The following is a 23,966-nucleotide window of genomic DNA, read 5'->3' as shown; positions in this document are numbered from 1 at the left end:
GGACCTTAGGTACAGAAGAGACTGGAACAGCACATTACATCCACATGCTAACACCTTTTTATTGGTCTTTTTCACTGACGCACATGTCCATTACCATGAGGGGTGAGGTACACGTACACTTGTGGTTTTCGTTTTCAATTACGGAGTGGAATAGAGTGTGTCCCGACATGTCAGCCCATAGATGTTCAATGTGGTTGCCATCATTTGCTGCACACAATTGCAATCTCTGGCGTAATGAATGTCGTACACGCCGCAGTACATCTGGTGTAATGTCGCCGCAGGCTGCCACAATACGTTGTTTCATATCCTCTGTGGTTGTAGGCACATCATGGTACACATTCTCCTTTAACATACCCCACAGAAAGAAGTCCAGAGGAGTAAGATCAGGAAAATGGGCTGGCCAATTTATGTGTCCTCCACGTCCTATGAAACGCCCGTCGAACATCCTGTCAAGGGTCAGCCTAGTGTTAATTGCGGAATGTGCAGGTGCACCATCATGCTGATACCACATACGTCGACGCGTTTCCAATGGGACATTTTCGAGCAATGTTGGCAGATCATTCCGTAGAAACGCGATGTATGTTGCAGCTGTTTGGGCCCCTGCAATGAAGTGAGGACCAATGAGGTGGTCGCCAATGATTCCACACCATACATTTACAGATCACGGTCGCTGTCGCTCTATCTGTCTGAGCCAGCGAGGATTGTCCACGGACCAGTAATGCATGTTCTGTAGATTCACTGCCCCGTGGTTTGTGAAACCCACTTCATCGATAAACAGGTAGAACTGCAACACATTCTCTGTTAATGCCCATTGACAGAATTGCACTCGATGATTGAAGTCATCACCATGTAATTGCTGATGTAGCGACACATGAAATGGGTGAAAGCGGTGGCGATGCAGTATGCGCATGACACTACTTTGAGTCAGTCCACTGGCTCTCGCAATGTCCCGTGTACTCATGTGTGGGTTCATGGCAACAGCAGCTAACACACCAACTGCACCCGCTTCTCCTGTGACGGGCCTGTTATGGACCCGTTTGCGTGCTACGACCATACCTGTTGCATACAGTTGGCGGTAGATGTTTTGCAATGTGCGGCACGTTGGATGCTCTCTGTCCGGGTATCATTCTGCATACACCCTGCAGGCTTCAGCTGCATTTTGTCGACACTCGCCATAGATGAGTATCATCTCCGCCTTTTCAGAGTTCGATTACACCATGGTCACAGTTCCTACAACACTACACTATCGCAGACGTCTGGTAACATGGTGTACTACAGTTGGTCTGCGTGCGGAGACGAATGCAGAATAACAATAGCAGCAAGCGCTACATGCAGACACTGCGACAGCTAGACCAAACCACAACAGTGCACTACAGCCACACTAATAAACACGGTCGTCATCGTAAACATGTCCCTGCAGATGCTGCTCGCCGACCGTGGCCCATGTTTGTTACAACACGCAGCTGAACGTTGGAGGTTTCAAGTGTCAACTTTAGGTTACAATATCTCCGGATGTAATTAACATTTTACAATGCAACAAATGGCACTGATTACGTATTTGTTTATATGTTCAGATGTGCTAACAAAACTAACGTGGTTCCATTTTAAAAAATGTAGGTTTGTGTTAAAAAACATACTTCTGTGCATTTTTGTATGGTTTGTGTTAAACAATTACACTAGCCCCTCTCCTCACGTTCGGTCTGTGGAATCGGTTCGTCAGTATTTGATGTGGTTTACGAAATACATCCAGCAGTAACGCTAGGTGACTCATCCTGTACACTTTCTCACTAGCTTTGGGCCAAGTTTCAACAGTTTATTAGTGTATCAGAATTAACATATTTTACAGAAAAGCGAGCTATGACATTCTTTATAATCAGAATGTAAAGATGATGTCATGAAAACCTGCATTCTACCTGCTCTTGTAGTATCTGAAGTATTCTCAGCAACTGCCTCATAAGAGAATTTTGAGTTAACATAAACTTCATCTAGCATCATTGAAATTGCCTTGTCATTTCCATAAAGAAATTTATTTTTTCCCTCAAAAAAGCTATCTGTGATATATCCATAAAAGGTTTATTTTGACCCATTTTGCATAGAAAGGATGAGGTAATGCTAGCACATTTGTTTTTCTCTGGCAGGCACCAGGAAATGAAAAGCAAATGGTTGCTGCCCACATCAAAAGCTCAGGAGAATATCGAATTTGCTTTGTTATTGCAAGTTGTAATTGCTCCAAAACAAATTATATTTTAGGGGCTATATCATCATCAAAATGACTACCAGCTTTCAGTGCTTGTTTGAGAACATTGACTAAATTTATAACCTTGTCGATGGTACAAATCTGTGAAACCATTTAGGTGACTCATCAGTTTGTCGAATTTCATCCATTTGTCACATTTCAAATTCTGTTGCTCCCTAGGCTGTAGTATCCATTTCAAGGTTTCTGCAGGCAAACACACATTTTTGTGAAACACTTTTACTTCCAAGGAACTTGATATCTTGAAGCACACTGAAACAAATGGCACATCACTGACTAAATCATCCTTTAATTTAATGAAAGACATGTAGTCATCCTTTACTAAAAGTGTAAATGGATAAACATTCCTTTTCTGCATTTCACTTTTAAAATGCTGAAAGTCAGGTATATTGTCATTTACGCACCAATTACTGAAACTACATCTATCATGGTCCAGTAGCTCTTGAACATGCTCTTTGGGACTCTTCCTTGCCTTAGGAACTGGTACTTTATGATAAGAAGGTCAATTAGGAAAGATAGTTGGAATTGCATTATTTGTTAGTTTTAGTATTTTTTGCGTCACACGTATGGGTTCACTATTTTCCACAGGAAAAGTGTCTTCCCTAACCACAAACTTAGGTTCAAAAATCTTAATGCATACCACAGTTTTATCGTTTACTTCTAAATTATCTCTATGAATTAGTTTAATCCATTTATCCCTCAGTGCTGTTTCTTAGGGAAACTTAAATGTTGAAGTATCATATGTTTTACCATAATTGGATTTACACCCTTGTACGCAACAGTTACGACCCATCTCAAGAACAGTTTACACTTTAAATTATGGTGAACTTACTAGAGAATCTAGAAAATAAATACTAGTGTAGCACTTGTGATGACATTCAGAGCATATAGCATACGTAATAGGTAGCAATAAATGCTTTAGCTAATAATCTCTTGAACATCATGTATACAGTGTTACACAGACATTACAAAAACATAAGCGTGCTGGTTTGTTTTCCCCCACGATTGCTGCCATATTGTCAACTATCGATATCTGCCTTAAGTTCTAATTTATTGTAGGTTAGTCTTGCAACAATAAACAGAATTGAAACAGTGACTTTCAGTTTCACATACAAACTGCTTGTGTCAGTATCAAAAGACCAACTGGTAGGAGTAAATTGATGTGACATGTTAGACACAGGACGTTAGTCAAGTTTTGTACACCATCCACTGATAAAATTCCTCCAACTCAAGATCACTGCAGCCACAACTCTGGAGATAATGACATGAGAGTCATCCTGCACTTCATCCCTCTCAAGGAGAAAAGTTCATTTTGATACAATGGGATACTCCACCAACGCCGATGTATCACTTATAGGTTTTGAAAGCAGTAACAGCAGGGTAGCTGCAATGAGATCTATGTGCCTTTTTTCTTACTTGGAGTCAATTGGCGTAACAGAGCATCAAGAGTGAGCACTGACACACATGCACCACCCTGTCCAGAAGGAATTCTGAGAGTCTACTGCATGGAGAATGGCTGCAGAGTTTTATGCCTGCCTCGTAAGGAGGATGTACGTTTCTCTAGCAAACGCACTACTGCTGAAGTACATCTTTGCTCCTTATAATGAAGCACTGAAGCTCATTTATCAAGAGACTATGTCAAATTACATTAAGAGGGCTCAGGTAGAAGCTGCACCTGAGGACTACGCAGATAGAAACATATTTTATTTGCCACACCACATAGTGAAGATGTCCAGCAGTGGAAACATCAAGTACAGGATCATGTTCAATGCATCATCACATGAACCAGACTTTCCATCTTTTAATGATGCCCTGGAAACAGGATCAGATTTACTGCCAGACTTACTCGCAACCTTGTTACAATTCTGCAAAATTCCGATGAGACTTGTATGTGTTGTAGACCAAGCCATCTTACAGTTGACCTTGAATGAGTAAGACAGAGATCTCACTAGGTTCTTTTTGTATTGTGTTGAACAAACTGAAAATAGTGCCTACTCCAGACAATGTGATAACATATCAGTTCAAATGTTTACCGTTTGGACTTACACCAAGCCCATTCCTTTTATCAGCTGCTAAAGGGAGATAGCAACACTAAATAATGACAAATACATGTGAGTGTCAGCATTATTTGACAATTCTATATTCAGGGACAATTTTTTAGTTAGTGTAAGAGACAGTGAGGATGCTGCAACTATTTACCAGAAGCTGATAGTACTCTTCCAGCAAATAAGTCTTCCACTTTTGAAATGGGCAACCAATTCGAAGGAACTGAGGACAATATGGCATGCCAAAGACCTTGGAACCAAGCCCACAACACAAGTCTTGGGAATCAGTTGGAATAAAAAAGATGACTCCATCTCCACTGACTACCAAAGGATAGTGGAAGACCTGAATGACAAACTGGCAACCAAGCAGACACTCAGTTTTATGTCCCTGTTGGTCTGTTCACACCTGTTGGGGTAATTGCTAAGCTAAGAGGTTGTGCAGGGAAGGTAGTTTTGTCCACAGATCTTGTATGTAGTTGGCACTCTTGGGTCTCAAAGCTTCATCACTTGTCATAGCTGCACATTTCCATTTGGATAGGCCTGAGAGACATAAATGACTGTGCATAAGTGCATGTGTTCTGCGATGCATCGGAAAGAACCTATGGTGCTGTTCTCTATGTTCTCAACTACTGGAGTCAGTTACATAGCATATATTGTTTGCAGCAAGAACAATTTGACACCAGTCAAGAAAGTAACTTTACCTAAGTTGGAATTGCTTGCTGCATTGGTTGGCCCACAACTCCTTCATTACTTTTGCCAGGAAATAGGGTTTGGTGACAACAAGGCTACTTTGTGGAGTGATTCAGCAGTTACCTTTGAATGTCTATGAAATGATCTCAACAAAGGGAAAACCTCTGCTCCCAAAGTAATGGTGGAAGCCAAAATCTGGACAAATGTAACTCTGATCACTATCATTGAACCCCTGTTCAACATTGCAAAATTTAATTCCTGCTGGTGAATAATTCAAAAAAGTGCCCTTATATTTCAATTTATTGAGAGTATGAAGAATAAGATTAGAAATGCTGTTGGTTTGAGTGCTGTGGACTTATACAACACGCCTGAGCATAATGGATCAGAAGAGTTCAAGAGGAGTTTTTCACTACCAAACTATCTGGATTGTGGCAAATGCCGGGATGGTTCCTCTGAAAGGGCACGGCTGACTTCCTTCCCCGTCCTTCCCTAATCCGATGAGACCGATGACCTCGATGTTTGGTCTCTTCCTCCAAACAACCAATCTATCTGGATTGTGTAAGGGAGAACAGTTACCCAAACCATTAAAGCTAGCTCGATACAATCCTTTCGTGCTGGATAGCGTGATTCGGCATGGTGATAGGCTACAATGTGCTACAGTGTCCAACTTGGAGACGCATCCAATTACACTGATCGGAAGTCATAATTTCATGGAAAATTTCATAAAATGCATGCATTACAACTGCACCATATCAGAGTATACATTGTACTAGGAGAACTATGTCAAGAATTTTGGATTTTGCTAGGACAACAAGCTGTTAAGAGGGTTCTCCCCTCTTGCCTGCGCTGTAAGATAATGTACAATTACCGATATGAAGAAATGGAGGCTCCATTACTACTAGACAGAGTTCAACCTTCAGGAAGTTGTACATGGTCTCCTATTCACATGCACTACAACATGTGCAGTTCACATTAACTTGTCACTGGTATGTCCACCGATAGCCATACAACACTTTGTAGGATGTAGAAGCTTACCACCCACTATTTACTCAAACAATGTCACAACATTTCATGCAGCCAATACAGAAATGTCTGAGCACTTCAGAACAGTCCAGCATACTGATATATAGTATTACTGTGCCCACTGTGCAATCACCTGGAAATATATACTACCACAGGTGGTTTGGTGGAGAGGCTGGTGGGAATGCGCGATACACTCTGCAAAGCGTTGCTTGAGGAAGGTGGATGGTCACTTGGAAGAAGAGAGCCTAAACACCAATTCGATAGGAATAGAGGCTGCAATAAACTCAAGATCCATCACTCAACGAGAGAATGATACAGCATTGATGCCAACTGGTTTTCTCAATGATGACAAACTAGTAACCATTACATTTGGCCCAAAACCAGCAACTATAAGGGACCCTGCCAAGAGCTCTAAGACAAATGGTCAGTGACATTTTATGTAGATAGAAAAGTGAATACCTCCTGCTGCTAAGAAGCTAAATATAAGGTGAATGGGTGCCCTTCAAGTTGAAGACCAATAGTTGGAGTAGTTGTTCTACTTCAGGAGGACATCAAACCACTGCGGTGGAGGAGGTGTCGCATTACTGATTATGATAAAATAAGATGCATCATTCTCCAATAGCCGGATGGCACAAACATCTATTGGCTGGTGCAGCTGGTCATCCCCCTTGAGATATAACAGGGTAGGAAGGATGTTGGAGAATAAGAGACTGTTAAGCCATCTGTTGATGTTGTATAGAAAACTGTAGACTGTGCTGCCATCTAAAGAGAGAGAGAGAGAGAGAGAGAGAGAGAGAGAGAGAGAGAGAGAGAGAGAGAGTGAGTGAGTGAGTGAGTGAGTGTGTGTGTGTGTGTGTGTGTAAATTACACAGAGTACAACTTGTAGGCACCAATCGTTCATCCCTAGCATTATCCCTAAACTGTGACAAATCCACTGGTTATTCCAGTTTTACAAAGGTAACACTCATATATCACATCCCCTATACTTTGACCCCATGCAGTCACCACACTAGGACAAAATGGTCTGACTCACCCTACACAAAGATACTGTGGGCTGTGGCTCGGATGTCACACTTCGGGGATGACAACCCACTCCCCCTCTCTCCTGCTGGTTGTGACGATTTCGGCACCCTGACAAAACTCTTAATTGCCAAGGTGGTAAATGATGGGCCATGGTGTCCAGGGCAAAGACTGTCAAAAAGGTGAAAATGATTTTTGTTGACCTCAGTACATGATGTAATGAGTCAGGCATCTGTCTTCTCGTTGTCTCTGGCTGGGGCTGATAAAAGGACAGTGACATCCGTGCAGAGCTGCTGATCCATTGCCCTTCACTAAGGCTGGCAGCCTTTGGAGCCCACATTTTTTAAAGTCATCAGCACTATGTATTGTGCTGTGGTGGCGCTGCACACAGAAAACTATTCCTCGGCTCTGCACATGGGCGCTGTGGCAGCACATGGAGTCCATTACGTGCAGAGTACAACTCGCTGCCTTTGGACAGGAGTCAGATGACAGCTGGCGCTATAGCGCCAAATCCCATTATGAATTTAGCTTTGGTGGGAGCAGACAACGACAACAGTTCAGTGGCTCTGTGGCACCAAGTCCACTGGAGGACTTAGTGCAGATGGCAGGTGCAGCCATGTCTCAAACCCACGGCTATTGCTTGGGGAGCCCAGTTGTCTCACTGGCTGTGTCACTTTGGTGTCGTGGTGGTGCAGCTGCTGGTTTCCAGTGACAGGAAGTGATCCATGCCTTGAAATCCAGATTTATTTATATGCCTTCGGTACTCATTTGTTTCAGTAGAACTCAGCAAGTAGTCATGTTGCTATAAAAGAGACTTACTCTAGTGTGGTGACACCACCCCATTTGCTACATGGTTACCATTGTGTGGCACCATTTACCACTGAGCTTGGCTACTCTTGCTTCACAATCCATTTTTACAATAGTATCCACATGTCACCGCACTTGTGGCTGCCGACCCACAGTTGTTAGTGCAGTGCTCTTTGACAGCATCCATGCCATTTCTCATTACTTTTGTTAAAGACTTATAATAATCTATTGTGCCTGTGCTCGCTGAAATGATTCTGTGAATCAGCTAGGGTTTTGCTATCGATTACTGTCCATCCTCAGAAATTGAGCCGTGAGGCTACAGTCCCAGACTCCTACAATTGTCAGGAGAGAACTGAGTGGGATGTGCTGGTGAGGGCATAGCTGCACTAGAGAGCATCAAGAAAAATGATTGATAGTAACACATTTATTAAGCAGTAACACAGCACTGCCTTAAAAAGTACCTCACCACAGCTGGGCTGGCAGAGCAGCACCACATCAGCAGAAGAAGGTTGACATGCACTCAACTTGCAGTTTCCTAAGGGCAGCAAAGCGTTGGGTGGTGGCTGTTACATCACAGGGTACCTATTGACCTGTGGACACTGGTAGCCTCCAGCTCTATATACCAACTCCCAAGTGCTCTTGTTGACATAAAATATTTGCCACTCAGTCATGCCCCCATATCCACCTGAAGTATGTGCTGGCTCGCAGGGGTCAGTTCTCAACCCACATTTAGGAGACAGGTCCCAGTAGCATCAGTAACAGCCTCAGGAGTGGGATGAGCAGCAGCAATGCCCCTCGCCCCCTCACCTCTCGAAGGCGGGTGATGGAAAGCTTCCAGGTCATGCAGGTCAAGCCTCCAGTAGACCTGCAGAGTGATCACAGCCTCCCCATCCCATCAGTGTTGTCTCAGAAGTTGCCAGTGCAGCAGACAACAGAAGCATCCTTCCAGCTGGACTATTGACTCCATACATGATCAAAGACAGCTATGCATGCCAAGGATCAATCTCCATAGCCTCGCCTCTCACTGGATTAACCTCCTCCCCCCCCCCCCCTCCCTAGCTGGCAGTCTACTGGTTGTTGACACAAGCAATTCAGCTTCTAGGAGCTGCCAATGCAGAACTTGGATGAATTTTTAGTGTCTGCAGCGGATACTATCCTGCGGCATTACAGTACCCTTGAATTAACCTGAAAGGTGGTTCACAGTGACATTCATTCAAACCGGACATTGAAATCATAATGTGCAAGCTGTCTGGAAATTTAAGGTACTCTTGAATTAACCAGGAAAGAAGTCCATAGTGACATTTTTTTAATTCATTGAAACCACAAACTGAAATCATAACATGCAAATATTATCAAAAGCTGACTCTCAGGATAATCTGTTACTCCATACTAAACAGCAGCTCATAAAGGGACAAGAGAATGTTACACAAGCATTTCTGAGAGCAACTGGTCCAATACATTATAACAAAAACATATAAATTTTTCCGTACCATAAGTTCTGACGGCTTCCCCACCCCCCTCCCCCTCTGACTTAAAATTAATAAACTGCCCTTGGTGACTCTGCCATTAAATAACCAACAATATCCTTAATTCCTATTACTAAAGCATCTGTTAATGAATGCTTACAACTATATACATAAAACATCAGTATAATAGACTGTGATTTACTCAACATATCTTTAATTGATGAGACAGAGCATCCAGTATAATTCCATATTTGTGTCTTTGAGTGAGAACATTTTCAGAAATGCCATGCATACAGTTGATCAAGAACCAAGTCCTTCATTCATGATGCTGAGGTCTTCATCCTCCCAGTTCCCTGTTTCACAGGGTAGATCGAAGATTCATACACAAGAAAATGTGAGACTGGCCAGCACTATTCCACCAGACAGTATTCTAAAATCCAAGTGACAACAGGATGCTCATCAGCACAACTCGTATCGACTGCTGGCCACAACCAAAACTACCCATGGGTAGCACACAGCAGCTTACAGCAGCACATCATCATGAGTTCACCTAGTGAACTGAACATCTTTCTCCAGTCTGTCGTTACTTGTCACTGAGCTGGAAACTTGCTTTCTGCTGTTGTCACTTTGTGGCTCCTTTCACAACCATTCATGGCTCTGTTCCTGAGGAAAAAGATGCTAGATTTTAATCAATAGCAAAACCCCAGTTGATTCGCAGAAATTGTGCCAACTGGCAAACTGTCCAAAGACTGTGTCATGGTGCTACACCAAGCAAGTGCTCTGCAATTCAAGCTCCAACCCCACAGTTTAAAAATTAATAATTGCCAGAGATGACTCTGTCATAAAATAACCAATAATACCCTTATTACTTATTACTGAAACACCTGTTAATGAATGCTTACAGCCATATGCATAAGACACCAGTATAACAGACTGTGACTTACTCAACATATCTTCAATTGATGGGACAGTGCATTCAGTAGAATTCCATATTCATGTCTCTGAGTGAAGACGTTTGATAAATGCCATGCATATAGTTGATCAAGAACCAGTGGTTCTTCACTCTTAATACTGGGATCTTTCTCCTGACAGCTCCCTGTCCCACAGGGACGATCAAAGATTCATACACCAGAACCCATAGGACGCATGCTCAGTACCGCCCTCAACTATTGCACCTCACTTGCAATGTTATTATTAGAGTTGAGGTACTCAAACACGATGCACAACCTGACCTCAAAGCCTTACTTCCATTAATACCTCATATCGTACCTTCCAGGGTTCACAGAAGTTCTCCTGCGAAACTCGCAGGACAAGCAATCATGGAAGAAAGGAGGTCCTAGGTTCGACTTTCAGTCTGACACACAGTTTTAATCTGCCATGAAGTTTCAAATGGTGCACACTCCACTGTAGAGGGAGAGATCATTATGAAAATAAAGGTTTCATATTAATTTTAACACTAAGATATGAGTAAAAGAAATTAGTAATTAATATTCCGGCATCAAGTTACGACAGCAACGGAGTAAATCAAGTAGAAGGAAACTGATGCAATTAAGTATATTGATTGAAATTTTACTGGCCACAGTTCATGTACTTGCAATGTCTTCATAGCACTGACTTCTGTGAGATGACACCAGGCATCACCCTACATGCTCCAATGTCGTTCCCCTCTAAATATTCCAGGAGAAGGTTTGCAATGAGGCAGAGTCACTGATTTACAATGGCTTGAGGAGATGGTAACTCATTGGTCCAGATATCTTTTAAGAGTGTTGTATTCCCAGCAAACGTGGTAGCTTTTGTAAATGCAATTCTGACCCATGACTACATTAAGATCAGTCAGTAAAATGCCCTTCCAGATAGCCTTTGAAGCTATGGGGGATGTTTGGCAAGATGGTGGCAGTCCCTTTTTTTACATGGCAGAGGACGTGGCAGCCTCCTTTACTTTCAAGGTTGCTACCCATCCAATCCCTGGAGCCTAGATTTTATGGGCTGAATTAGCACATAATTGTGGGCAGAATCTCCAAAACAGCAGCAGATGCATAGCCTACAATGGCGACATCATGTAGAACCAGGTGCAGCATTCTCCTGTGCTGAAGAAACTCTGCTGGCTGCTATTATCATCCACACACAGTGGCGAGTGTCCGCGTCTGCCAACCTTCTGCCTTAATCGGTCTCACAAAGCACCCAACCTTGTGTCTCTTGTACTACCCACTGCCCCGCCACCAAGAAACATTCTCATTGGTCATGTTTTGCCCCATTTATTTACGTGAACACTTCAGATCCATGGTTTGGAATAGTACAAAAAATTAGTAGCTGCATTCTTCATCTAAAATCAGGACCTCAGCTGTAAAGGGACAGTCAGTGAGGAACACAGTTTTTTTCATGTAGAACATGGGGAGTGATATGCTTTATTCATTTTATAGGTATTTCCACAATAAACTGAGCTCTGTCTCTAATTTCAGATTCTCACTAAAGGCAGCTGCGTCACGTTGTGTCCATGTAAACTGTGGTAACTGCGAAACATTGCTGCGTATTAGTAACAAGTGCAGTGTTTGTGCCCAGAAAATGCTTTTCAGGGACAATTTCTGTGTATGTGAGGACAATGTGGACAACTACGAATCAGATAATTATCATGAATATGTTGCTGAACACAAATGCGCATAAAAAATTGTTGCTAATCATGTAAATGTTAATATTATTTTTAAGCAAGTAAACAATGTTAAGTTGTGTTCCGTACCATAGTTTACTTGAATTTAGATGGCAGGTTTTGGTGGGAATGTTGAGAGCCATCCTTAACCCTGTTTTACATGCTGTAGCGAGGTACTTGCTAAAATTAATTTTATATTGTGCTGAATTGGAGATTAATTTTGCAAAAATCTCAGTTTCAAAAACTGAATCATTTCAGACCTTTTAAATGTATATTTTTGAGAGGTTTATGTTTGTTAATTCGCCCAGCAAGTGAACATGGTAAGCAAATGTTAGCCCATGTTATGTACAGTCAATTTGCTAGTAAACAATGTTTAGTACCCGTATAGTAATATAAAAAGTTTCTGTTTGAAATTTTGTTTTAACAGTTCCTTCTACTACAAGGGTTAAGCAGAATTATTTGTTTAAATGATGAAATTAACAGATATAGTTATACAAACAATACTTCTGACAAAACTGTTAATTATTTTGGAATTAATTAAGGGCTAGTTGTGCTAACATGTTTTCAAATAGAGCCAAATAAATATTTAAAGGATGCCAGTGTTCTGTCTTTCAAATGTTTATAGTTAGTATAGAATTTATATTTGTTTATAAGCCAACAATAGAATTTAAGTTACAAAACAATTACTGATTTCACCCTATAGCAAAAGATATTAACTAGGAATACTTGAAATAAATTAGAAAATCAATTATATACATAAAACTAAGCACAAAATTAGATCTGGTGTTATATTATTTAAAACTAAGGATCAACGTTTCTCTTTTATGAAACTGCAGATTATACTTACGTATGTTAATAGTGATTAGTTAAAAATGAATTTAAGGAGTCAGATGGCATCACAAGAGGGGAAGTAAAAAGATCCCAGCTTGCTTTGTCACAGTGTGCCCAAATGAAAAAGTAATAAAGATATATTCACAACACTATTGCATCTCATAAGTGGTTTGAGGTATCAAAACAAGATTCTGGAAAATCATAGCATACAAAGAGGACTGTAGGTTGTCGTATGGTTACTGTGCATAACTTCCTTATCTAGCTCAATAAAGTACAACTAGCTACCTGTTTTTCAATGGAATAATGAAAACAAAAATTGTTACATGAGATAAATAAATACTGACAGATGTAATTTTGTTAATTATTTTAGTGGAGTGCTAGTTTTGGTGCCTCATTGGCACCACCTTCAGACTCCTGTGTAAAGTGACAAAATCAAGCTTAAAATAGACAACAAATCTTATATGCAACATCAGTTGTCATTCTTTAAAATAAATTGATCATACAAAAACATTAGTAGAAAGTATAAGAAGAGAGATAAGTTATCAAGGTGGTAAACTAATGACGTACAAACTTTAGTCACAGTTCCATCAACTGTATTAATAAAAACTGCATAAAGTACAGTGCTGTTATAATATTGTGAAATAAAGTAAAAGTTCTCATACTGAAGTGACTAGAAAAGCCTTCACTGGAAAAATAAGCTGAGTGATGTTGTACAAACAATGGTGCCACATACAGTGGTTGTACTGTAACAAAACATCCTGAAGATAAAGACTCTGTCTCATTATATAAATACTGAAAAATATAGATCCAGAATAATTGCATATATATGATAAAGGAATAAATCAGACTAACCCTAGTATAACTGAATTGTGAAGGAATGCAATATTCATTAAAAAGACTAAAAAACCATAAATGAACCATGCATGTAAGTCAAAGTAAGAGCCTAAGATCAAAAATGTAATTTTTTTTAAAGCTGTGATTTACATATTGCCTGCTTGGTTGATTTGGGGGAGAGCACCAAACAACAAGGTCACCGGTCCCATCAGACTATGGAAGGATGTGGAAGGTAGTGTGCCGTGCCCTTTCGTAGGAACCAACCCAGTATTTGCCTGAAGCGATTTTGGGAAATCATGGAAAATCTAAAACAGGATGGCCGGATGCGAATTTGAACCATCGTCCTGAATGCAAGTCCAGTGTACTAACCACTACGCCACCTCACTTGCTTGATTCACATGTCCTATTACGCTTGTATCATATCAACCAAAAAAACAAATTTTAGAAATATAACAAAAGGTGTAAAGCACAGGAAAATAAAATGAGAAGTCATCAACAAAGTAAACTCGCAAGCCGTGTATGCTGCTGTAGAAGCATAGAGGAAGCAAACTCTTCAACCTTTACATGAGCTTTCCCCATATAATGTAAAATGAAAATTATTGCAATAAAAACTTTGTCAATTGTTATAAGCTGTAATAGTGTAGAATAAAATAGTTCGTGAAGAAAACTGATATATTTAAATAATGAGAACAGATGCTCAAAATAATATGAGTGTATGAATAAAGAACCAAGACAGATTGAAAAATATGAATAAGAAGGACATGAAAAAATATCTGTCAAATCATTTGAAACTCTGTGCAAACATGGGAGATAAAACAAGAACAAGCACATAGAAAACAAGTGCAGATATAAATACGAATGGTGTACCAAAGTAGTCAGTATCTAGGAAAGACAACTCAAACCATAGAAACAAAGTAGTGTCGTTAGTGTGTTCCTTTTTTATATAGTTTCGAAAATCCCTTCTGGGTTTCTGATCTTTCTTGACATGAGCTTTCACCTATATGATCAATCGTCTACTATATTTTTAATAAAAGGTCCTCCTGTTGTCTCCGTCACTATTAACTACTTCTGAAACTGTGGGTGCTAAGTTACTAACATAATATGTTTTGGCGTTTACACACATTGCCACACAACAAATACATGTAGTATGGGCATAATAATAATGACACACAACTATTTGTGACCATTACTCACCTTCAAATACTTATTTGTGTATCTGACAGTTGATGATTGGGTGTTTTTTGCAGATGTAATTATGTATATAATTCCTTCTTGCAGCCTTGCCTCATTTGATAGTCTCCTTTGTTAACCACCCTTTCTTTAACATAGCTTCCAAACTTAGCTACATTGTTTTGCATTTTGGCTTCATTGACATGCAACAGTGTCTATACACAATGTTACTTTGTACTACCATAATTTTACTGATGGTTTGTTTTGTAAATAAAACTGCCTCTTCTTGCTGCTACTTAATTTATTTATCCTATACGCATTTCGCCTTATCTTGTTCTAAGGCACCATCAGTGGGATCTACAACAATACATTTTTGTTAGTTTTAGATTATTAAACAGTTCACGTCGCGATTTTTTTTTTACAAACTGATGATGCCTTAGAACAAGATAAGGCGAAACACATATGGGATAAATAAATTAAGTAGCAGCAAGGAAAGGCAGTTTTATTTCAAAACAAGTATTTATATGCTTGCTGCAGAAGATGGCCACACAAACAAACTTGTTGCTAACTGTTATTTTGTATTACAGCTGATCCTTAAGAGAACTTTCTGTATTTGGCATTTTATTTGGCCATTTTTCCTGTAATATTTTCCAACTTGTTCACAAGTGAGGTATCCTCTATACATTGTCCACTATAATGTGTATTGTTATCACTTTAGTTTACTGCATCCACTAAATGTGGACCTGTAATAAGGTTTGATTTTGTTACCAACATTTTTGGTGTTGTGGTAATTATGGTGATAAATGTCGCAATGTGGTTACAGTTACTTTTTAGCATCGTTCTTTACTTTAATTAATTAATTAATTTACTTTTTTATTTATTTATGTAGTGAAGAAGTCTGACTGGCAGGTCATCCATCAGGATTTGCTTAGCTTCTCAGTGGATTTTATGGTTCGGGAGAGCATGCTGTCAGTGTGTTACTTCATTTCATATGTTAATAATCTTTTTTGGCTTTTAACCTTTTTGTCATTGCGTTAGACATTCTCATCATTAATTTTTAGATACATGTCTTATCAGCTGACAGAAAAGTGATTGCACACTGCTTTTCTTTATTGGTTTCTATGGTTTGAGTTGTCTTCCCTAGATATTGGCTAGTTTAGCACACCATCCATGTTTCTATTTGCACACGTTATCTATGTGCTTGTTCACGTCTCATCTCTCATATTTGTGCAGCATTTCTACAATTTGACAGATATCGATTCATATCCTGTCTTATTTATATTATTCAATCTCTCTCAAATCATTGTGCGTACACTTGCATTTTTTTGAGGCTCTGTTCACATTATTTTAACATATCAGTTTTCATCATTAACTAGAGTTTTAGAGTTCACTTCCTCTATACTTGTACAGTAACATGCACAGCTTGAAATTTTACCTTGTTGATGACTTCTAGTTTTATTATCTTGTCTTTTATACCTTTTGTTATGTTTTTAAAATTTATTTATTTATTTGTTGAGTTGAGATTTTTTTTTTTTGGTCAATTTGGTCGATGTAATAGGACATGTGAATCACACATAAACACAAGAACAACAACAACAACAAATTGCTTTTTTAGGCTCTTACTTTGACCTAAATGCATGGTTCATTTCTAGTTTTCTAATGGTTATTGCATTCCTTCACAATTCAGTTACACTGCTAGAGTTAGTCTAAGTCATTCCTTTATCGTGTTTATGCACTCATTATTTTGATTCCTTATTTTTCGATATATATGTACTGAGACAGATTCTCTGTCTTCAGGGCGTTTCGTTACAGTATGACCACTGTATGTGATGCCATTGATTGTACAAAATGACTCAGCATATTTTTCAGTGAAGGCTCTTCTAGTTACCACAATATGGAAACTTTTGAATGTCACACAGTTTACCATCTTGATAACTGTGATATATCTTCTTATACTTGTTGCTAATATATATGTATGGTTACTTTATTTTTAATAATAAAGACTGATTTTGCATTTCAGATTTGTTGTTTATTTTAAGCTTGAGTTTGTTGATTTGTACAGGGGCCTGAAGATAGAGCCAATGAGGCACCAAAACTGGTAGTCCAATAAAATAATTAATAGAATTATGGCTGTTGGTATCTGTCTTCTTCAAGTCTTCGACCAACTGCAGTGCCATACTGTTTATAAAGGTGAAACTACAGAAAATTGTTACAGGTTTGTTCCTAGAAATCAGATGTAGTTTTTGAGACGTTGCTCTAACATTCACAATCATTGTAAGAATTGTGGAGTCAACTACCAGATTGTTGTGGGCATGCCTCCAGCCACCCCACATGAGAGTGCCTTTTGAAAGTAATTTTATAAATACTGAAAATGATTTATATGACATGTAGAACTTTTAAAAGGCAGTTGATGATGATGATGATGACAGGAAAGGATTTGTCTAAAATTGCCTAAAAGTTCTGCTACAATATTTTGTAATTATAAACGTTTTCATTCAATTCTGCTACAAGTAGTTGCAGATCCTCGTAGGAAATTCATCATAATCAGTGCTGGAGGGTATGAGAAGGAAAACGAAAGTGGTAGATTTCATTCTTCTAGTGTATTTTGCTAGATACATCACCAGACCCTTGATGCATCACCAGACCCTCCACTGCCAAAGACATCACTTGCATTGCCTTTTAATTCGCTGGCGATTAGGCACATCCTGCATTGAGGCATTTTATCAAATATCACAGTTAATGTGTTTTAGATCCAAGGAAAGAATATTTCTACGGGCACGTCTCCATGCCACAATGATTAATTGAATGTGCTTTTGGAATAATGAGCGCTACTTGGAGTATATTTTAAAGCCAGTTGAAACTGCTGATGATATTGTGAATGTACACGTTCTCCTCAAGACTATTATTGAGCTAGAAATATACCTGAGTGTGGACGAGCAACATCGAGTTGAAATTGAGTATTCTACACGAGGCACTTATCAGACAGGACAAAATCTTAACAGAACTTCAAATAAAGCTTTCAGAATAATAGATTCAAATACTTTTTCTCACATAACAAAACATGATTTTCATTTGTTGGTCAACTATATTACTTGAACTTTGTTATCGCCTCCTGTTTTAAGACAGTGAAAGAAATAAGGAGATTAAGGAAATGTGTTGGCTATAGTTTGTAATTCTGCTGACACCTCAGCAGACAACTTGTTGAAAATGAATCAGTTGTGATGATAATTGTTTTGCTGGTCTCAATAAAGGATGCCGATTAAAAAAAGCTGCTACAATCAATGCTTCCCCTGATGAAATTTTTTCTCAACATCACAACAAAAGAAACGCAAGCGCCGGCTATAGTACTGACTCTGCTACCCGCAGCAACAGCCGAATGCTGCCGGCGTTGCCCAAATGCAGCCGCAGTCACTTCCCACTCTATGCCGCTCCACTATAATCTGACGCACTGAGCAGCACTTCTTGCTCGTGTCACCAGCACTGATCTGGTTGTGCCGCACACCACTCTGCTATAACTGCATCCATACATTCGGTAGTGGTATGATTGACAGTGAAAAAGCATTGTCATCTACACTCATGCTCATCAATTAAGGGTAATGCTGATACATGGTGAAACAACGCTTTGGTGCACCGTTTGCGGGTTTAAATCACCTCAGGGTATGACCATGCGGTGCATTTTGACCTGCGGTCATCGCACGGTGTTACTGGCAGTAGTCCACATACGCAAAGGTGTGTTGATGCATGTCAGAGTACGGTGCAGCGAGTAAGTGTGCAGACGCTTTCAGACGTTTTAATGGTGACTGTGTGTTGAAAATGGCTCAAAGAACGTATATTGATGACATTATGAGGGATAGAATATTAGGGCGACTGGAGGCTGGTCAAACACAGCAGGTCGTAGCACAGGCCCTCCGTCTGCCACAAAGTGTTATCTCAAGATTATGGCAACAATTCCAGCAGACAGGAAAAGTGTCCAGGTGCTACGGTATGGGACGTCCACAGTGTAAAACACCACAAAAAGACTGATATCTCACCATCAGTGCCTGCAGATGGCCACAGAGTAATGCAGGTAGCTTTGCTCAGGAACTTACCGCAGCCACTGGAACAGCTGCCTCCAGACACACAGCCTACAGACGACCGAACAGACATGGTTTATTCGCCTGAAGACCTTCACGGTGCATTCCACTGACCCCTGGTCACAGGAGAGTCCGTAAAGCCTGGTATCAAGAACACAGTACATGGTCATTGGAGCAGTGGTTCCAGGTTACGTTCACGGACAGGTCCAGGTATAGATTGAACAGTGATTCTTACTGGGTTTTCATCTGGCGTGAACCAGGAACCAGATATCAACCCCTTAATGTCCTTGAATGGGACCTGTATGGAGGTCGTGGTTTGATGGTCTGGGGTGGGATTATGATTGGTGCACATACACCCCTGCATGTCTTTGACGGAGGAACTGTAATAGGTCAGGTGTATCAGGACGTCATTTTGCACCAGTATGTCCGCCTTTTCAGGGGTGCAGTGGGTCCCACCTTCCTCCTGATGGATGATAATGCACAGCGCCACCGAGCCGCCATCATGGAGGTGTACCTTGAAAAAGAAGATATCAGGCGAATGGAGTGGCCTGCCTGTTCTCCAGACCTAAACGCCATCGAGCACGTGTGGGATGCTCTCGGTCGACGTGTCGCTGCACGTCGTAAAACTCCTACGACACTTAAGGAGCTCCGACAGGCACTGGTGCAAGAATGGGAGGCTATAGACTAGCAGCTGCTCGATCACCTGATCCAGAGTATGCCAACCCGTTGTGCGGCCTGTGTATGTGTGCATGGTGATCATATTCCATATTGGTGTTTGGGTACATGTGTAGGAAACAGTGACGTTTTGTAGTGCATGTGTTTTGGGACGGTTTTCTCGATTTATCACAAATACCGTGGACTTACAGATCTGTGTCGTCTGTGTTCCCTATGTGCTTATGCTATTAACGCCAATTTTGTGTAGTGCCATGTTGTGTGGCACCACATTCTGCAATTATCCTTAATTTATGAGCACGAGTGTATATTCGAGATGTGTTAGCATTGCTTACGACACTTGATCTTATGAATTACTCGCATTAAAGATTTGACTAATTTAGTACAAAAGTTTTCGCTTTCTCCTTGCATGCCGTGGCATTATTTTGCATTACAGTGGAAAGCATGGGCAAAGCATATGTGGAATAAAGCAGAATCAATTTTATGATCTGCTTGTCAAAGTCCAGACCTCTCGAGATTTGTGAAACAATACAACAGTACTGACACAATTTCCTTTCAACTAATTTTGAAATAGACTGTTTTGGTCTTCTCCAAAAGATATTGGGCAGTTTGAAAGTATTTTCTTTTGCATTCTATTAATACTCATTGCCGCCATGTTGTAGTTACGTGGATCTCTGGCCGGCTCTGCTGCAGTTCGACAGCCGGGTAGTATAGATCTCACCGGTGACCGTCCAGCACCAAAGGAACTGTCAATGAGGGGCCAAGTTTTCCATTTGAGTGGGAATTATTTTGGTGGTGCGCAATAATTTTCGTGAACTTTGGCCTCAAAACGTGACGCCAGACTTACATTGAAAGGATGGACTGCTGCGATGAAAAGCATTAGGATATTTCCTTTTGGCGGGACGCGCACGGCACGGCGTTAAACAGCGCTGTGTACGTACTGGCCGCGAGCCAGGCAAGCTAAGCTGTTGCTGTAAGACTGGTTGGGCCGGCGCCTCGTGGTTCACGTTTCTTACGTCAGGCGCATCCTCGAGAACGACGCTCGCGTGCGTATGTAAATACTGCCGCCGGGGGTGGATGACCGAGCCCCCCACTCTGCCGTTGACACCTCGTGATCCCCCGCCGCTTCCCTAGTCTCCTCCGGAGTCCCCCGCTCAAGCAACTACGTCGCTGTCTTCGGTCTTCGTGCGCGGCTAACCACAGGACCGTGCTGCACTGAGTGCTGACCTCCAACGTAGCAACAACGTGTGCAGTCTCCCCTCTCTCGGGGTGTACACTTTTATTCCGTTCAGTTTTGCGCATGCGCGTGACGGCGGCACGAGGAAGACCCATTTCGAGTTTGCTTGTTTTTTCAAAAGGCATAGTTCCCAGCACTTGGTGACAATATCGTATGCTATTTGATGTCAACAGCCAAGATAGGACGTTTATCAAGCGTACATGCACGAGGTCTGTTCAAACTTACCTTTACTTATTGTGCATGGTCTCCTTCGAAATACTCTCCTCCACAATTGATGCATCGCCCCCAACGCTGGAAGCAGTCTTGGTACGCCTCTTGCTGGATAGGCGAAGCGCCGTCTGCGAATTTTGTTTTGTCTTGTCTATCGTTGCAAATCTTCGCTCTTTCAACTGGGTTTCCAACTTTGCAAGAAGAAAAAAAGGTCCGCATATGCCAGGTCCGGAGAGTACAAAGGACGAGACATCAGAGTAATTTCGTTCTTTTATACAATAGTCACGCACCAACGGGGATGAACGTGCCGGTACGTTATCGTGATGCAGGAGCCATGAATTGTCACATTTCAGGCCGTTTCCATCCCACATTTTCTCGCAGACGTCGCAACAGTACCACCAATTAACAGTTTGTCCTTGTGGCACGTACTCATGATGAACTAATTCTTCAAAGTCAAAGAAAACTACCAGCATGGCTTTGACATTTGACCTGACCTGACGAGCTTTTCTTGTTTTTGGAGAAGCTTTCTCGACCCATTGTGAAGATTGAACCTTGGTTTCAACATCACATCCGTAGACCCGCGTCTCATCGCCAGTTATGATTCTCTTAAGGAATATTTCGTTCTCATTTGCGCGACACAAAAACCTCCATAACGGGTTGTGAAGCGAAGATATTTCTGGTCTCGACTCCTGAGTCGGCCGGCCGAAGTGGCCGTGCGGTTAAAGGCGCTGCAGTCTGGAACCGCAAGACCACTGCGGTCGCAGGTTCGAATCCTGCCTCGGGCATGGATGTTTGTGATGTCCTTAGGTTAGTTAGGTTTAACTAGTTCTGAGTTCTAGGGGACTAATGACCTAAGCAGTTGAGTCCCATAGTGCTCAGAGCCATTTTTTGAACTCCTGAGTCGTGGGACGAACTGGGCAGCAACACGATCTGTACCAAGATGCTGTGTCAGGATTTCATGACATGATCCAACTGAAACGTTACATTCTTCTGCAGTCTCTCAGACAGTCTGTCTTCGATGGGCACGTACAATTTCGTTGACGTTCCTGTCATAAGCGTCGAAGGGCGTCCTGGTTCAAAAATGATTCAAATGGCTCTGAGCACTATGCGACTTAACTTCTGAGGTCATCAGTCGCCTAGAACTTAGAACTAATTAAACCTAACTAACCTAAGGACATCACACACATCCATGCCCTAGGCAGGATTCGAACCTGCGACCGTAGCGGTCGCTTGGTTCCAGACTGTAGCGCCTAGAGCCGCACGGCCACTCCGGCCGGCAAGGGCGTCCTGAACGAGGTTCATCTTTAACTTCCGTCCGGCCATTTTTAAACCGTGTGAACCATTCATAATACCAAGTATGGGTGAAACCATCATCACCGTAGACGTCTTCCATCATTTGATGTGTTTTTGTAAAGATTTTCTAGAATTTCATGCAACATTTAATGCAGAAGCGATGCTGCTCTAACTCTGCCGTCTCGAAATTCGCAAACTGTGCGACACTTGATAACAATGTTTGGTTTGTGAGGCTCTCAACTGCGCGGTCATCAGCGCCCGTACGATGTCCCAATTTTTACACAGTACAGTTTTTGCACACAGTCCAATCTAGCCACTGCCATGAATGATGATGATGAAATGATGAGGACAACACAAACACCCTGGCCCCGGGCAGAGAAAATTCCCAACCCGGTTGGGAATCGAATCCGGGACCCCGTGATCCAGAGGCAGCAACGCTAGCGTGCAGTACATCGTTTTTCTCAATATTGCACTGAACAACAGCTTGCAGACATACAACAATGAAACTTCCGGCAGTTACACATTAAACACAGGCGTGTGCAGGGATGCCAACCGCATTTAGCTCGAACACACCATAGGCGCGAAATTACGAATGTTCCTGAATTTTTTGAACAGATCTCGTATTTAGTAGTGTTTTGTTGAGCATTTGTGGCGCTGACACTGCATTCTTAAAAAGAAAAAATAAAGAAACGCCACAGTTCCTAGTTATTGCGGAAGTTCATAAGGTTATACGAAAGCAGATGCAGATGACTTAGAGGATAGTATTGGGTACAATATCAGACAGATTCGATGCATTTCCACGCTGTCGTCCATTGAACAAAATTAATATCAGACCAGATGTATGACTCAATTTAGGGCTCTCTAGCAGATAGAACATAACAGTTTATTCTAACGGCACGCAAACGATAGATGTACTCGTAAATGCAATTTCAACAGTATCCCAAGCGAGCGTTATACTGTTATTATATTAAAGATTTGGTGGTTAAAATGAAAGACTCCGCGAGGCTCCCCACGGATGATGCTGTTCGTTGCAGTGGTGATTACGTATGGGGGGGGGGGTGCTCGCACCCCCCCCCCCCCCCCCTTGTGGAGCCGCCCGCATTGCCACCCGCGCCGCCCCCGCCAGCCATCCCGCACGCTGTTCGTTCGTTTCTTTCGTCAGTCCACTCGACTGAATCGAGTTGTCGAGTAGTTAGTTGTACTTTCTGTGTAGCACCCGTGTCCGCGTCATCGTATTTTATACGTTTCTGCTAGCACATAGATAGCCAACACATACATTTGACAAAAGTCGCGGCCATTCTAGTGATCTTGATACGTTATTCTGTCTGGCATTTGTTCGAGAAAAGTCGCGAATATTCTACTGTTTTCTTGTACAGAGAGCCTTCGATACGTAGCGTTATAAATACGGACTATTCACCGAATAGGAAGCTAGTTTACATTCAGAAGCAGAAACATTAAGACTGAAGAATGAATAAGTAGAACGTCCTAGTTGTAGCAATCTATCTATTACATCTGTTGCTACGGTAGAAAGAAGTTTTTCAACATTGCGGCATTAAAGGCATGGCTGAGGTCGACAGTGAAGGAGGATCAACTTAATGGCTTAGCTCTGTTGAACACTCACTATGACATTGATAGTCCTATTGATGATGTAATTAACCAACTTGCCAGGAAGAATAGGCGTATAGAATTCATCATTT

The 23,966-nt window shown here is 41.3% G+C and overlaps 1 protein-coding gene across 4 annotated transcripts in view; it reads left to right on the top strand.

Moving 5' to 3' along the window:
* LOC124619597 (DNA excision repair protein ERCC-1) overlaps window positions 1–23,966 on the top strand; it is a 118,972-nt gene that overhangs the window by 49,842 nt on the left and 45,164 nt on the right. Inside the window, exon 6 of one of the 4 annotated variants that reach the window (XM_047146118.1) lies at window positions 16,847–16,865. The exons of 1 other annotated variant lie outside the window; for it this stretch is intronic. The gene's annotated coding sequence lies outside the window, so the exon portion shown is untranslated. Of the gene's footprint in view, window positions 1–10,581; window positions 10,601–11,764; window positions 12,440–16,846; window positions 16,866–23,966 lie in introns of those variants that run through there. 2 more of the 4 variants (XM_047146109.1, XM_047146133.1) reach the window with 2 other exon arrangements.

Source organism: Schistocerca americana, chromosome 1 (genome assembly GCF_021461395.2).
Source record: "Schistocerca americana isolate TAMUIC-IGC-003095 chromosome 1, iqSchAmer2.1, whole genome shotgun sequence".
Taxonomy (NCBI): domain Eukaryota; kingdom Metazoa; phylum Arthropoda; class Insecta; order Orthoptera; family Acrididae; genus Schistocerca; species Schistocerca americana.
The sequence above is the reverse complement of the archived record's forward strand: the minus strand, read 5'-3'. Positions and strand labels throughout refer to the sequence as shown.